The sequence below is a fragment of the Bubalus kerabau genome, chromosome 3 (assembly GCF_029407905.1).
Source record: "Bubalus kerabau isolate K-KA32 ecotype Philippines breed swamp buffalo chromosome 3, PCC_UOA_SB_1v2, whole genome shotgun sequence".
Lineage (NCBI taxonomy): Eukaryota > Metazoa > Chordata > Mammalia > Artiodactyla > Bovidae > Bubalus > Bubalus kerabau.
The window spans coordinates 149326220-149342320 of NC_073626.1; positions in this window are offsets into that span (position 1 = coordinate 149326220).

Sequence of the window (16101 nt, forward strand, 5' to 3'; positions counted from 1 at the left end):
CCTTCGTGGCTGTCCTTGGGTAGCTCCAGAAGTGCCTCAGTCATGCTGAGACACAGTGCTCCTGCCACCTCTTCTGATGATCCCTGCAGTTTAGAAAAAGGGACTCCACAGTGGCTTGGGCCACTGATGGTCAAAGTTCTTGATTTTAATCTTTTTGACTGCATTAGATATGGCATCTGACTTTCCTGCCTGCCCTCTTGGTCCTCAGTCTCCCGGGTTAACATGAAGCAAGGTTTGGCCCAATATTGAGACATAAAACACAACAAGAAATCATTCTGCTGTCACATGACTGCATGATCATAAAGCTAAACACATACAATCTACTTAGAAATAGTCTCTTCCATCATGGCAAATGTGTGCGGTTGCTTTTTTGGTTAGTTTGTTTTGCCTTAGAGAAGAGAGCCTTGGCCTTGGCAGAATCAGTGAACTTGAGGCTAAATCCTCAGAAGGCCTATGGAGGTGATTTTTTTTTTTCCCTACTTTGATTTTCAGGTGCAAAAAAAGCCAGATTCCAGTGCTTTCCATAGCCTGGGAAATTCCTGTAGCTCACTTCTCCTGAAGTGTGTGTCCGATGACCTCATTAAATTACTGGGTGCTACTCTAGTCCTGAGCAGTCCCATTTTTCAAAATTACTTTCTTCCCACTCCCACTGAGTGAGAATTCCAGAGTTGAAATCACACTAGATCAAATCATTATCATGTACCTGGAGTCAAGGAAATGTTTTGACCAGTTTTAATCCTAATGCCCATGGACCTTTGTGTGCTTCAATTCCTGGACACCCACGTTGAAGATATTATCAACTGCTTCATTCCTTCCAGCCATGTTCATAGTAATTGAGGTACTTCTGAAAATGATGAGTATCTGTGATGATCCTGAGTTATGATCTGATGTGAGGTGCCAGGCAGTAATATTTCTAATTAGTCATCACCAGGCCACCTAGACTTTCCATGAGTTTACTTATAATTGTGTTTCAGATATGCTATTCCCAGTTAGGCAGATTATCATTGTAATTTCTGGTAATGAAATGGCTAGGGAGTCCATTCTGTGCTGGGAAGAGAGCCAGATCCTGGCACTTTATAAGAAACAAGTGTTATGGTCTAGGATAGAGAGATGAAGCCAAAGCACTAGATGAACATTTCTAGCTTGGATCAGATTGAGTCTTTACCTAGTGCCATCTTGCATACTTAAGACTGATACAACATCCTCCAGCCTGAAAGCAACTGTGCAGAAAGCAAAAATATTGACATTTTTTCTTTCCTCTTTGGACTCTAATGTGTCAGAGAGTCACTGTTGGCCTTCCACAATGGCAAAGTCATTTTCTTGCAGTGGTCAATTGTGGTTTGATCAATAATATACACAACCAGCATTGATAAATTATAATGGAGCTTTTTCACTGTTTACAAATAGCTAGGACATGGAAGCAACCTAGATGTCTATCAACAGAAGAATGGATAAGGAGGCTGTGGTACATATACACAATGGACTATTACTCACCTATAAAAAGGAACACTTTTGAGTCAGTTCTAATGAGGTGGATGAACCTAGAGCCTATCATAGAGTGAAGTAAGTCAGAAAGAGAAAGACAAATATTGTATATAAACACATATACATGGAATCTAGATAGATGGTACTGATGAAACGATTTGCAGGGCAGCAATGGAGACACACACATAAAGAACAGACTTTTGGACTCAATGGGGAAAGGAAAGGGTGGGATGATTTGAGAGAAAAGCATTGAAACATACACATTACCATATGTAAAGAGATAGCCAGTGGAAGTTTGATGTATGATGCAGGGAACCCAAAGCTGGTGCAGTGCTGTTGACGACCTAGAGGGATGGGTTGGGAGGGAGGTGGGGGAGGAGTTCAAGAGGGAGGAGACGCATGTATACATACCTATGGCTGATTCACATTGATGTATGGCATAAACCATCACAGGATTGTAATTATCCCCTAATTAAAAAATTAAAAAATAATGGAGCTTTTTGGTGAAAGTTATTGAAATGATTGTGGATAGAGCTCTCTAGATAAGAAAAAAAAAAAAAAGAGGTAAGGAATAAAAGAAGCTTCCCCAAAGGTGTGGGATTGTCAGTTCGCCTCCTTTTCTGTGTTCCTAATATCTTATATCTCAGATATGTTCATCACAAAATCATCACCTGGTTTCAAACTTCTGGATCTTTAGGCATCCCCAGCTAAAAGTTGAAAGCCAAAATCTAAATGGTTTCTTCTCAGTGTATCAAGCAATTTTTTTCTTCAACCTCACAGCCATGAAGAGTTTTCTCTTCCGTGGTTGGAATATGTCTCCGTCGAGTCTATAGCCATTGATGAGTCTGCAAACTACATTTCTCAAGCTGCCTCATCACTGGGCTTCTGGCCAGGTTCAATCACTGCCCAGGAGGGTAGAAGGAAGGGAGAAGCTGTCTATCTGCTTCAAGTGGCAGTATACAGTAACAGTTGAACTCCTCTGTGGTTCAAGTTGCCCTCCTGAAAACCCCTCCCTCTGAGGTCCCACCTCCCACCAGGGAACCCCTGGCTTCTGGCCTCTGTGCTCATGCTCAGTTGCTTCAGTCGTGTCCGACTCTTTGCAACGCTATGGACTGTAGCCCACCAGGCTCCTCTGTCCATGGGATTTTCCTGGCAAGAATATTGGAGTGGCTTACCATGCCCTCCACGGCAGCAGATCCAGGGAATCTTCCTGACCCAGGGATCGAATCTGCCTCTCCTTCGTCTCCTGCATTGCAGGTGGATTCTTTACTGTTGAGCCATGGGGAAGCCCTTTGGCCTCTGTAACATCAACTTTTCCCTGAATTTCTTCAGTCCTAAGGGTGGCAGCAGCTTCTTCCTATTTTTCCTCTCTGGATGGCTTCCCTGTCTTCTGTTTTGGCTTCTCCTTTCTTCCACCACCTGCATCATTTCTTGTATTAAATTCCCTTCGTTTAAAATACGTCAAATAGTTTCTGTTTTCCTGACTGGACCCTGAAATCGCAGCCCAGTCTGTTTTTTTCTGAGACTCTTCATTGGCTACAGATACAGATAACAATTTAATCATGTTTCAGATCACCTTACCAATAATTAAAATTAATAGCACAAACACAGCAGTAATAATAGCTCTCCTCTCCACTCAACCCTGGTTCGTGGTGTTCTTACAGGCAGCCATTACCATACTAAGCAATCATTCACATGAATTCATCCTATTCTCTCAAAATCTTCTGGCAACCCACTCCAGTACTCTTGCCTGAAAAATCCCATGGACGGAGGAGCTTGGTGGGCTGCAGTCCATGGGGTCACTAAGAGGCGGACACGACTGAGCAACTTCACTTTCACTTTTCACTTTCATGCATTGGAGAAGGAAATGGCAACCCACTCCAGTGTTCCTGCCTGGAGAATCCCAGGGACAGGGGAGCCTGGTGGGCTGCCATCTATGGGGTCGCACAGAGTCAGACACGACTGAAGCGACTTAGCAGCAGCAGCAGCAGTATTATCCTTCCCATTTTTTAGATGTGGAGACTGAGGCTTGAGATAGTTTAAGTAACTTGATCAAGGTCATGCAGATAACAAGTAGCAAAACATTGACCTGAAAGTATGCTCATTTCAAGCCCCTAGTTTCTAACCCCTCTGGACACTTCGATAATAACCAATGCCAAGTATCAAAGACACAGCAACTCCAGAGTGTAATCATTAAAGGTTCCAGGCAGCATGTCTTTGAATAACACTGTCCACTACCAGCCTTAACCTTTGGGGCTTATTCCTTCTGCTTGGAGGCATGAAAATGGATCTTTTGTATGTGTCAAGGACACAGAGAAAGGAACAAATGCCTGAAACCGAGGATGACCATTAATCTCCCTCAGGGTGCTTGTGAGGGATTAGAAAATTGCCCTCTACTCCAGGAGGGCAGTCGGGGAGCGTGGTCCCTGTGCTCCCCCCAGGTCCCAGCTGCCTGGGGAGCCACCTGCCTCTGGAGCCAGTGCACAGGCTCTGATCTTTCCCTACCCAAGGGCTGAGAGATCAACTGCAGAGAAAAATTAATAAGAGTGAAGGAAGAAAGGCTTCTGAAAACAAAGGGGGATTGTCTAGACGCGGGCTGCATCCTCTTTGGTGGTTCTTTTTTCCTCTTTTTCCATTTTGTCCTAAGCTTTGTGTTCAGACTGATTTCCCTAAGCATTCTTTCTTTGTCTTTCCTCTTCCATGTCTAAATATGGGGGGGTCGGGAATAAGAACCAAATTAGCTGACCATTGTACCTTTGGGACCAAGGGATTAAAAATAACAGTCTGGTTGTCTGAATCATTTCAATAGCACTGGAGGCATGTGGATGAGTGCCCCAGGAGGGGGAGCTGGGAGCAGAGGGGTTAAGACTCTCACCCTGTATTAGAACTTGATTTATGGCATGGATCAAGTTCATGTTCCTCTCAGGGTCTGGTTTTGAGCAAAAGCAATGACAACCTGCCAAGTCCAAAGTCCAGAATGGTCACGCAGCATATGAATACGTCGCCTTGGCCTCCGGGAAGCAAGCGCTGGTGAGAAGTTGCAAGCCATCTCCCTCCGCCCCTCCTCTGTCACCCCGACCCCGACCCTTCCACCACCCCCCACCCCCACCCCCCGCTTACTTTGAGGTGTACCAAATGTTTTTGGTCCTTCAGCTCAATGGTGTGTCCAGAAATAAGAACAGTCAACTTTCTGTGGTGGATGGAACCTTTGATTTTGTTTCTCCCACTAGCTGCTTGCCTTCAACACTTCCAGAAACGCGGGCAATGGGAAAGACTTGAGAAATACCAATGTTAGCAGCTTGGCCTATTGGTACTCACTGGTTTCTCAACAACACTGGTGTTGCTTGTTTAGCTGTCCTGTTTTTTATTTTTTTCCTTTTCTTTTTTGAGTACACAAAAGGTTGTTTTTGAATATCAAAAGTCAGTAGATATAGGTACCCTATCCATAAATTCTTGTTTAGATTTCTGCATTTAACAGACACCATATTTTCAATTTGACTGTGTGAAGAGAAGAAAGGGGGAGTGGGAAGATATTCTTGCTGACCCTTTGCACAAACTGGTGAATGGTGCCTGTGTGTTAGTGCCTGAGAGGCCCTACGGGCACATCTTTTCACACCCAAAGCTAACAAATGCCATGATGACTGAACACTGCAATCATAAGAACGATGGAAAATGCAGCTTTTATGAAAATAAAGCATTTTCATATAAATAAAAGGATGAAGAAATAAAAAAAAAAACAAATTCAAAAGTAAACCTTACAGAAGATAGTTACCGGCTATATCAATTATCGTTAAAAAGAAAAATAGCAGCTGGAAAAAGCTGAAGAAACATTAATGTGGATTGAAAGACAAAGGAAAGAGGAATAAATGATGTCTTAGCACTGAGATGCTCACCTTAGCAGCAATTATTACTGGTGTATTCTTCCCTGACAGGGGAAGACGGGGATTGATATAAAAGGGCTTTTTCATTTTTACTTCCTGGAGTTCGTGAATAACTGGCTTCCCAGGTGACAATTACTCGGCCTTCTCCAAACACTCTTCCTGTCCCCGCTTCGACCTCTCACAGCACAAGCACTTAAGAAATAAAAGTCCCGTTGGGTCCTCTGGTGCTCTTCTTTCTCTGAATTGCAAGTTTGGCCTTGATGCACCTAGAGTTGGGAGGATGGAAATAGGAAGAGAAAGGCTGCCTTTAACAGAAAAATCTGCTTTTCAGAACTGGGCAACCCTCCAACATCACCTGAAATTAAAACATATTCCCCAGCTCTGTGAGCCTGTCAACAAGACCCAGACATCAGGCGTTGCGCCGCTGGGACCATTTCAGACCTGCCAGAGTGCCTGATGGGTGGCATCCAGACGTGCCTGAGGCAAGAACTGGTCTCTGGGAAACGGCTAGTGCCTGGCTTCTGGGTCCCGGTGGAAACACTGTCTGTAGGATACCTTCACCCAAAATCTCTCCCTAAGGCTTCCAGAAATTCCATGAAGATTGATTTGTAGCACTGGAGTAAACAATGAGCCATATTTGCAATTTAGAACATCCTAAGGAGATAGGATTTCTAACTAGACTAATCATTTCTTATTTTCCCAAGAACTTTTTTTTTTCCTTTTCTTAGATCCCAGTATCATAGGGGAAACTGTCATAATCAGTGAATTAGTTTGTTCAAATTACATTTCTATAAACACCTGTTTATTAAATAATATGGCTTCCCTGATGGCTCAGTGGTAGAGAATCTGCCTGCCAATACAGGAGACACAGGTTCAATCCCTAGGTCAGGGAGATCCCCTGGAGAAAGAAATGGCAATCCACTCCAATATTCTTGCCTGTGGAATCCCACAGAAAGTGGAGACTCGTGGGCCACAGTCCATAGGGTTGCAAAGGGTCAGACACAACTTAACAACCAAACAACAACAACGAAAGAACACATCAAGGTAACTTTCTGGAGATACTGGCAATCGACTAGGGGAAGGGTGGGGATGAACGTAAAGGTTACAGAAGGATAGTGCATCTTAGCAAAATGAAATGGACAAATGTGAAATTTTACAATCTCAGGCAGAAGTAAATCACAGAAATCTTCAAAGAGGTGGTAAGACTTAAGTTGAAAGGGAAGATAAAACAGAAGGGGAAAAATATAGTAATTATCCAACTTTTTGCAACATTCGCCATTTGGAGCAGTTTCTGAGAGAATGATATAAGACCAGGCATTTTTATTCAGTATTGTGAAAACTATATGGCACAAGAATTGGGATAAGGATTACTTAATTTATTGACTTATGAGCACAAGACTGTTCAACACTAGGAGTCAAGAGACGTCCGAGGCGGCCTGCATTATTTAGTTCTGTATGTTTATGTTTGCTTATTTATTTTTGGTGGTGACAGAAGATCCACTGTGGTCTGTGTACACAGGGGAATTCATGATAAGGATTGGGGTATAATTCCCTGGTGGTTCAGCAGTAAAGAATCCACCTGCAATGCAGAAGAGTGGATTCAATCCCTGGGTTGGGAAGATCACCAGGAGAAGGAAATGGCAACCCACTCCAGTATTCTTGCCTGGGAAATCCCATGGACAGAGGAGTCTGGTGGACTACAGTCCATGGGGTCACAAAAGAGTTGGACACAATTCAGTGACTAAACAACATAATTTATTATAGGAACATTAAAGTATCTTTGTGGAAACCCTAGAAGTGGAACACACCTTCTAGAACTCTGAAAATGGGGACTGAAGAGCTCGGGGCCCCCCATCTCAGCTCTCTTCTTCTCAGCTCATTTATTCCATCTTTCTCTTTCTCAAGACTCCCATTGTTTTGCTCTCATGTCTGAAAACATGGATGTCAGTAATGCTAAAGCTTACTGCTTCACAACCAAAACAGGTTGAGCTCCTTTTCTCAGTTCCAATTCCCAGATTGGACCAGGAGCTCACCCTAAACCAAATGACTGCCCTTCAAGATGGGATACTCTGCTTCAGGAAGGTACTTGCTCCCAGTCCATCCATCCATGCAGGGAAAGGGGAGGGATTACATTGGACTAGCATGGAGGATCCTCTGATGACTACATGGCTGTAGGGGGAAACAAGCTTGTCACTAGAAGAGGGATGTGGGAAAGACAATCCCGTCAAGAATGGACAATCCTTACCCTCATGAAGCTTCCAACCTCATGATCTATGCACAGATAATGACACTGTAGTTACATGAATCCAGTTAGAGAAATATATCAGATGGCTTTAAAAACAGAGGGTATCAGAAAGTTTGTACAGAAAAAGTCAGGTTCAAGCTAAGTCTCAAAAAATGGCAAAAGGATCATCAAGGAGGAAAGGGCATTCCAGGCAGAGGGACCAGCATGTGGAAAGCTTTGGGGGCTTGAAATCATGACATGAAGGAGTGAAAAAGTGAGGCTGGAAAGGGGAACAGACCCCTATGTCCCTTCATACTTCTGACCCGTCCGCCTTCTCCATCCTCTGAGGAGCAAATGAGATTCTGAAATGATAGAGGCACATCGTGTGGCACTTCTGGCTTTTTTGTTTATGTAAAAGAAATCTTTCAGTTTCTGACTTCACACTGTGTAACAGGCTCTAGGTTCATCCATCTCACTGAAATGGACTCAAATTTGTTCTTTTTTATGGCTGAGTAATACTCCACTGTATATATGTGCCACATCTTCTTTCTCCATTCATCTGTCAATGGAGATCTAGGTTGCTTCCATGTCCTGGCTATTGTAAATAGTGTTGTGAGAAGTTTCTGTATAGCACAGGGAGTCCATCCTGGTGCTCTGAGATGACCTAAAAGGGTGGCATGAAGGGAGGGAAGGGAGGCTTAAGAGGGAGAGGACTTATGTATAATTATGGCTGATTTGCCCTGTTGTACAGCAAAAACAAATGGTGTGTTGACAGCATTATAAATCAATTTTGCTCCAATTAAAAAATAAATTAGAAAAAAAGAGCACTTTCACATTAACTCTTTCATTGGGTTCACACAATTTTGCCATGATGTAGGTAGAACTCACCTCCCTGCCCACACACCCCACCTACTTTGTTGATGAGAAAAGAAATTTTAAAGGACTATGACTTGACTAAAGTTCGTTTAGGGATAAAACCAGAACTAGAACCCAGGTTTTCAGTTCCCAACTCAGTGTTCATTCTTCCTCTTCTTGGGGTTTTCCTTTAGTGCCAATTTAAGGGATCACACCTGGGTTACTAATCATTCAGTTTACTATGACAAACCACTCTGATGCTCCCAAATGAATTGTATATGTTTAATTTCAGTCACTTATTAAAGTATCTTGCAAAACCTCCATTTTCAGATTTTCAAAGGAGAGATCCTTGTCACCTGGAATGGGAGGGGAAGAGGACAAAGAAATGACTTTTCAATAACTTGTCCGTTCCTGTGATTCTTTCATTATAACCAGTACATGAAGGTTTAAGCAGATCTCATAAATATACAAAAGAAACTGGTGATTGAGTTTCAGCTTAACAAAAAGCCTGCTAGATTTTAAGCTACATGAAGACAGGGGATATATCACATTTTTCAAGAGCCAGAATTTGCCCAATGTGGCTGTTGTAACTGGTCTTTACTTTATAAATGCTCAATAAATGTTTGATAAATGAATGAATAAATGAACACAAGAAATATTTAAAAATAAGAACACAATATGGATCTATGGGGAAGAGCAGGCCTTGTTGTCAGATATATTTGGAAACAATTTCTGGCTTATACCACCTATTCAATGAGCAACAATGGACAAGTTACTGCCTAAGCCTCCATCTCCTTAGTTGTGAAATGAATAATGGAACTTGCTCTCAAGGTTGTTTATTTATTGAATAAAATTTTATTGAGCACCTATTATATGCCAGGCACTGTTTAAAGTTCAGAAAGATAGCTCAGAAAACACAGGTGACGGGGCCCCAGGTAATAAACACGGCAATAAATCAGTGAATGAGCTCATTGTAATTGTGAGGCAGCGCTGTGAAGGAAATAATCAGGGTAGTGCAGACTCAACTGTGGACTTGTAGGTTGCTTTAGACAGAATGGTAAGAAAAGCCTTCTCTAAAGAGGTGACATTTGGACGAATACCCAGGGAGAAGAGAGTGAACGTGCAAAGTGAAAGTGAAAGTGAAATTTCCTCAGTCGTGTCCGACTCTTTGCGACCCTTTGGACTATAGCGTCCATGGAATTCTCCAGGCCAGAATACTGGAGTGGGTAGCCCTTCTTTCTCTAGAGGAGCCTGGCAGACTATAGTCCACGAGGTCGCAAAGAGTCGGACACGACTGGGTGACTTTCACTCTAATCTATCTTTCCTGATCTAAGCTATTGCAAGGCTACTTCAGACACTGTAAGTGTGAGAATTGACCAGACTTTCAAGGGGAGAGGTGATGAGGTAGGAATTCGAACATTTAAAACTAAATCTCAAGCTGGGGGTTACATGAGATAACATACATAAACCCTTGGCACAGCGCCTGGCTGCGAGAATGTTTTTAATACACATTCTTAAAAATTAATACTCATCCTTCTGGTACTTTTCAACATGATGAAAAGATCAAGGGATTTGGAGCAGGAGACTTGGGTTGATGTCTTGGTTTGTAAGAACTGTGTGGCTTTAGACAAGTTCAAATTTCTCTGAGCTTCTGCTTCCTCCTCTGGGGAATGAAGATGTGAACGCCTGTCCTTTCTACCATACAGGGTTATTGTGAGCATCAAACATGGTGATGTATGTGAAAATGCTTTGTAAGCTGAAAAGCATCTTTTCATGAGCGATCAACTATATGAAATTGTATTTAATTCAGTTTCCCTTTGTACATGACCTCTCAGGTTCCTATACTGTAAGACAATATCACAAAATAAATTTTATTATAGGACATTGGGATCTTCAGCTTACAGGAAGACTGAGTCCCAGATCCTTGAACCTCTGCCTTGTATAGTCAAAACCTGTGCAGTCCGATAGACCTCTCTGCTGAAACAGAAATATGTATCTCTCCTGTCCAACTTGGTGGCCACTAGTCATTGTGGCCATTGAGTTCTTGAAACATGATCAGTGTGACAAAGGAACACTATGTTTAATTTTAATTTTTAAAATTTCAATTTAAATAACCACATGTGGTTAGTGGCTACTGCATTGCACAGTACAAATCCAAAGCTCTGTTTTCTCATTTTATTGATAAGGACCACTAAGGTCTTTTCTAGGTCTATCTCTGCTTCTACATACACAATTCAGAAATGGGTAAGCCAATTTGGATAAAATAAAAGCTGAATCCAGAGTTACTTTTCTTATTCTCAAATCAAAGATAATCCTATACATTTTCAAAAAGTTCATAGTGGGTTTATTTATCAACAAGAGGAAAGATTTTAAAACAATGACAACACAGTCTCAAGTAAAAGGCAATCCTAGAAGATGAACTACTTATGGAATACCTTCTCCTGGGAGTTATATTTTGATATCAAGTATAATACTTGTTCCAAAGTTAACATTCTCCATTTCTCATTAAGAAAAATCACCAGGGGAAAAATATTTGGAATTGAATAAATAAATGATGGCTGCAGCGGGAATTGTTTATATGATGCTGACAGTTGCCAGGTCATAAGGGGTTTCCATGATGAAGCTGGCACTAATTTTGTCTCTTTGTATAAGAACTGTGTTCCTATTACTGGATACTTAGAACATAAGGTGAAATACACAGAGAAATAGAAAAGGAAGGTAACATGATTAAATTGTTTGAGGGGAAAAAATGAGAGCTCAGCAGAAAAGAAAACAAAGACAACTGAAAGGATGAGAGATGGCAAAAAGTGAGAAAAGCTTTTGAAGGGGAGAAATGAATATGGAACTGAAATCAAGAAGACAGAGAGGGAACAGATTGGGGTAGGCGGAGTGAGGATCAGAGAAGAAATTCCAGATCCATTTGTGAACGACAACAGGAGCTAAGCCTGTCTGTAGGGGAAAAAAAAAAAAAGAAAGACCAGAAAAAAAGAAAATTACTTTGGAAAGAAAGAGAGTGACAAGGTAGTGAGGACAAGGAGGGACAGCTGTCATCTCATTTAATTAAGAAATTATTAATGGAACAGACGGGCCAGCCACAATGAGACTTTACTGATGAGATGCTACTAAAATTCCAGATAATAGCAGCTGAAAAGTTATTGAGAGCAAAAGTGGTAAGAATGCTAATTTAATTGATAATAACATTATACTTAGCACAACGCTTCGGAATTTAAAAATCACACATTAAATAAATTTAAATGACTCTGGTTATCATCTAATTATGGTGTTTAAATAATATGATACAATTAAATGTTTTAAAAAAAGCCTTAATAATTTCAAATGATCACTCTTATGTTCTGAATTCTCCTCTGAAGCATTTACTGTTCAATCCTGCAGTCCTGGTGAAGGTAATAATACCCTACTGACTACACTTTTACCAAACAGAGGTAGCTGTTGAATCAGAAGATAATGGCAAACTTAGCTTCTAAATGCCTTATTTTTTTCTTCTCCATCTTTCTTTTTTCCATTATCAGAATAGGTGGCTTCTTTCCTCAAATGACTACCTTGTTTCCTTCTCCTTCCTCCTCTCACCAAGCAGGTCCCCTGACAACACCTCCCTGCCGTCGTTACGAGAAAGACGTGGTGCCAATCCTGTTAAACTAAACATAATACAAGTCACATAGGAGCTCAGCCTTGCAGGTTCCCTTCACAAAAAGCTGCTGGGATCGTGTCATTGAGAGCCAGGAACATAGCCTTGTGGCCACGACTACATTGCTGATGGTTGTTGGAGGAGAGAAAGACATTTTGTTCCCCAGACTCATTTAAGGCAATCCATCCAGAAGTTCTTACAGTGAGTGGAAAGAAAAAGGCAAAGCAAAGGATAAATTTGAAAATATTTTTATTCTTCCTAATAGTACACGAATGTTGTAAATTATCACCCCAAAATATAGAGAAAGCTTTCATAACCCTAACCTGACCATCACTGTCAAGAATTTTATGCATGTTTCCAGAAATCAACATACATATGAATATAAATTGGACTTCCCCAGTATCTCAGCAGTAAAGAATCCTGCTGCAATGCAGCAGCTGCAGGAGACCTGGGTTCCATCAGGAAGATCCCCAGGAGGAGGGCACAGCAATCCATTGAAGTATTCTTGTTTGGAGAATCCCATGGACAGAGGAGCCTGGCGGCCTACAGTCCATAGTGTCACAAAGAGTAGGAAATGACTGAAGTGACTTCACAGCAGCAGCATGAACATAAATGGGATCTTATCTAGGTAGTGTTCTGAAGGATCCTGTTTTAACTTCATGTGCAATGGCCATCCTTCCATGTCCATATGCCAAACCATTGAGTGAAAGATGCTTGTGACTCTAAGATTATGCACCTTGTATGTAAGAAGGAAAAACTGCTATAGATTATAATCAGCAGGTTCTGTAGACTCTGTATGCTCAGTTGTGTCTGATTCTTTGCAACCCCATGAACTGTGTAGCCAGCCAGGCTCCTCTATCCATGGGATTTTCCAGGCAAGAATACTGGATTTGGTTGCCATTTCCTCATTCAGGAGATCTTCCCAATCCAGGGATCAAACCCATGTCTCTTGTGTCTCCTGCATTAGCAGGCAGATTCTTCACCACTGCACCACCTGGGAAGCCTTTATGGATTCTAACACATGTCCTAATTCCATAGATGTTAAGATAGTAAACAGACATCTTATAAATAATGACATACAGTATTAAAATTTCTACTTAACCTTCTTGAAAGCTGTGTCATATTGCATTGTGTGGCCATGTAATAAATTACTTAACAAATCCCCCATTAGTGGACATTTGTGTTGTTTCTAATATTTTCAAATTTTCATGAAGTTCCTTAATGGTGGCTCAGATGGTGAAAAATCTGCCTGCAATGCAAGAGACCCAGGTTTGATCCCAGGGTCAGGAAGATCCCTTGGAGAAGGGAAATCCCATGGACAGGGGAGCCTGGTGGGTTGTATAGAGGCTGTATAGAGTTGTACATGACTGACCGACTACCACAACACTTTCCTTAATGTCTGTCTGTGCATGCTTGTCCTATTACTTCCTCAGGTTGAATTTCTAGAAGTAGAATTGATGGATTAAATGTGCTAATCTTGACTGCACCAGGAGATACTGATCTACACTCTTACCAGTTGTGTTTCAGAGTGCTACTTCCTCAGGCCCTCAGCAACTGACAGATCATCTATGTCAACCTAGCCTGGACCACAAGTAAGAAAAATCCAAAGCCTAACACCTCAATTACCATCCATTTTTATCTTTCTTCTTCATTTTTCCAATATTCAAGAAACTTCAGGAACTTGAAATAGTGATGTCCATTGAAGATTCCTTGATAATGGACAAAGCCCAGATCTATTTATTGGCAAAGTCCCACCCTTAACGACGGGGCTGTATTCAATGATCTGCTTTCCTGATCTTCACTTTTCTGCCAACTAGAGACAAGGCCTGAGGATCACATCTTTGGATATGACGTAATATTATTAGTGCTAGCAATTAGGAACCAAACTGGGACTAATTCCTGAACTCTTTTATTCATTTGATCTGAAATCAGTTGCACCCACACTGTGCAGTACACTATAAGGACACAAAGACAAACAGCTTACAGTTCCTGCTCTGGGAGCCCACCATCGAATACGGGAGATGAGAGTCACTCTTATAAAGTTATAGAACAACAGAAGACACAATCATTGACTTCATGAGGCAGGATATGATTTAGTGTCAAATATGCAGACATGAAGTCCAGAATTTGAATGAAATCTGGAGACAGAATGCCCTGTCCCTTTGAGAGTCACCAAGACCAATGCTAATGTGCCATGACCCTCTGAGAGCACAAGCATTCCACACAGTCAATCTTTCCTAGGCAGCATCTGTGTCCTGCACCATTCCCTCAGGAATCTAAGGCACAGCAACAAATGCCCAACTTTTCCTGGAGCACAAAGGCCAGCTGTCCTATGTGTCCTGGAGGGGAGAAGCTGAGCCTATTGACTTCAGCCCCTCTTCCGGAGGAGTGACCCTAGGGCAAGACACAGAGTTGGGGTTGGGGGGAGTGGTGGTGGCTGAAGCTCTAAGAAAGAAAGTGGAAATTCACCTCTCACAATTCTGTGCCCAGTGGCATTAGGAACTAAAGTCTGTTTGTAAAGCAAGCTTCCCAGTTCATCAGCAATTCAAGTTTGGGGACATAAGCCTCCCAAACCAAGTTTCAAGAAAAAGAGAGAGAGATGGCCTTTTCCTTTTATTGTTTCTGAAATCAGATACACCCCCTCCCCCTCCCACCTCATGTCCTGCTTCAGGGCTCTGATTTAATAAGGATGGCAAGAAACAAACGACTCCGCTTGCTAATATTGGAAAAGTGCAACACACCTGCCCCAGGCCCTCCAGCTCAGGGCATACGTCGGTACCTGACACTCTGCTTGTGAGCTAGAGGGAGGAGCCCTGGACTGAGACTTGGTGGAGCCTACTGGACCCCATCAGTGGATCTGAATCAAAACTGGAGGTCAGAATATTAGAAACTCAGAATCAGTGCAGGTTTGCTGCTGCTACTGCTGCTAAGTCGCTTCAGTCGTGTCCGACTCTGTGCGACCCCATAGACGGCAGTCCACCAGGCTCCCCCGTTCCTGGGATTCTCCAGGCAAGAACACTGGAGTGGGGTGCCATTGCCTTCTCCGGTGCAGGTTTAGACACACCTAAACCTCCTGAATCCGGAGAAGGCAATGGCACCCCACTCCAGTACTGTTGCCTGGAAAATCCCACGGACGGAGGAGCCTGGTAGGCTGCAGTCCATGAGGTTGCTAAGAGTCGGACACAACTGAGAGACTTCACTTTCACTTTTCACTTTCATGCATTGGAGAAGGAAATGGCAACCCACTCCACTGTTCTTGCCTGGAGAATCCCAGGGACGGGGGAGCCTGGTGGGCTGCCGTCTATGGGGTCGCACAGAGTCGGACACGACTGAATTGACTTAGCAGCAGCAGCAGACCTCCTGAATCAGACTTTTGGGGTGGGTAGGGCATTGTTTTTCCAGAATTTCTCCTAGAGACTCAGATGTGCACCTCTCTTTAAAAATCACTAAACTAGATAATCTCTAGCCAGGAACTCTCAGAATCATTTCTGACATTTGGGAGCACCTATGTGATATTTTTTAAAATAAAGGCAAGTCAAAATGGGGCTTCAAAATCATTTAAAAATTTAGCACATCTTGAATCCCATAACTTGTGTTTATATTTAACCTAATCAGAGTTAAATAGGATTGTAATGCAATTTAATCTCACAAGATAATTAAAGATTTATGAAAAATATTTATTCTTGGGGAACCATAGGCAGTCTGATCCGAAAATAGAACACAAGTTTAAAACTGTTTGATGAATGGCTTCGTTCAGTCCTGCCAGGGTGACTCTGAACCTGAGGATACCATCTCATTTGGTGAAATGATTGAAGTATCAATTTGAGCCTCTTCATTATAGAGAAGCCCAGGCCGCCAGTCATCTTGCCTTCTCCCTCCTCCTCCTTTCCCCCTGCCCTCCCATAGAAAGTCCTAGACTACTATTGTAATGATCGCCAGCCCTGTGGTCTAATATCAGTCATGATGTTTCTAGGCCGACGACTTTATCCCCCTGGGGGAAAGTTGTTCAT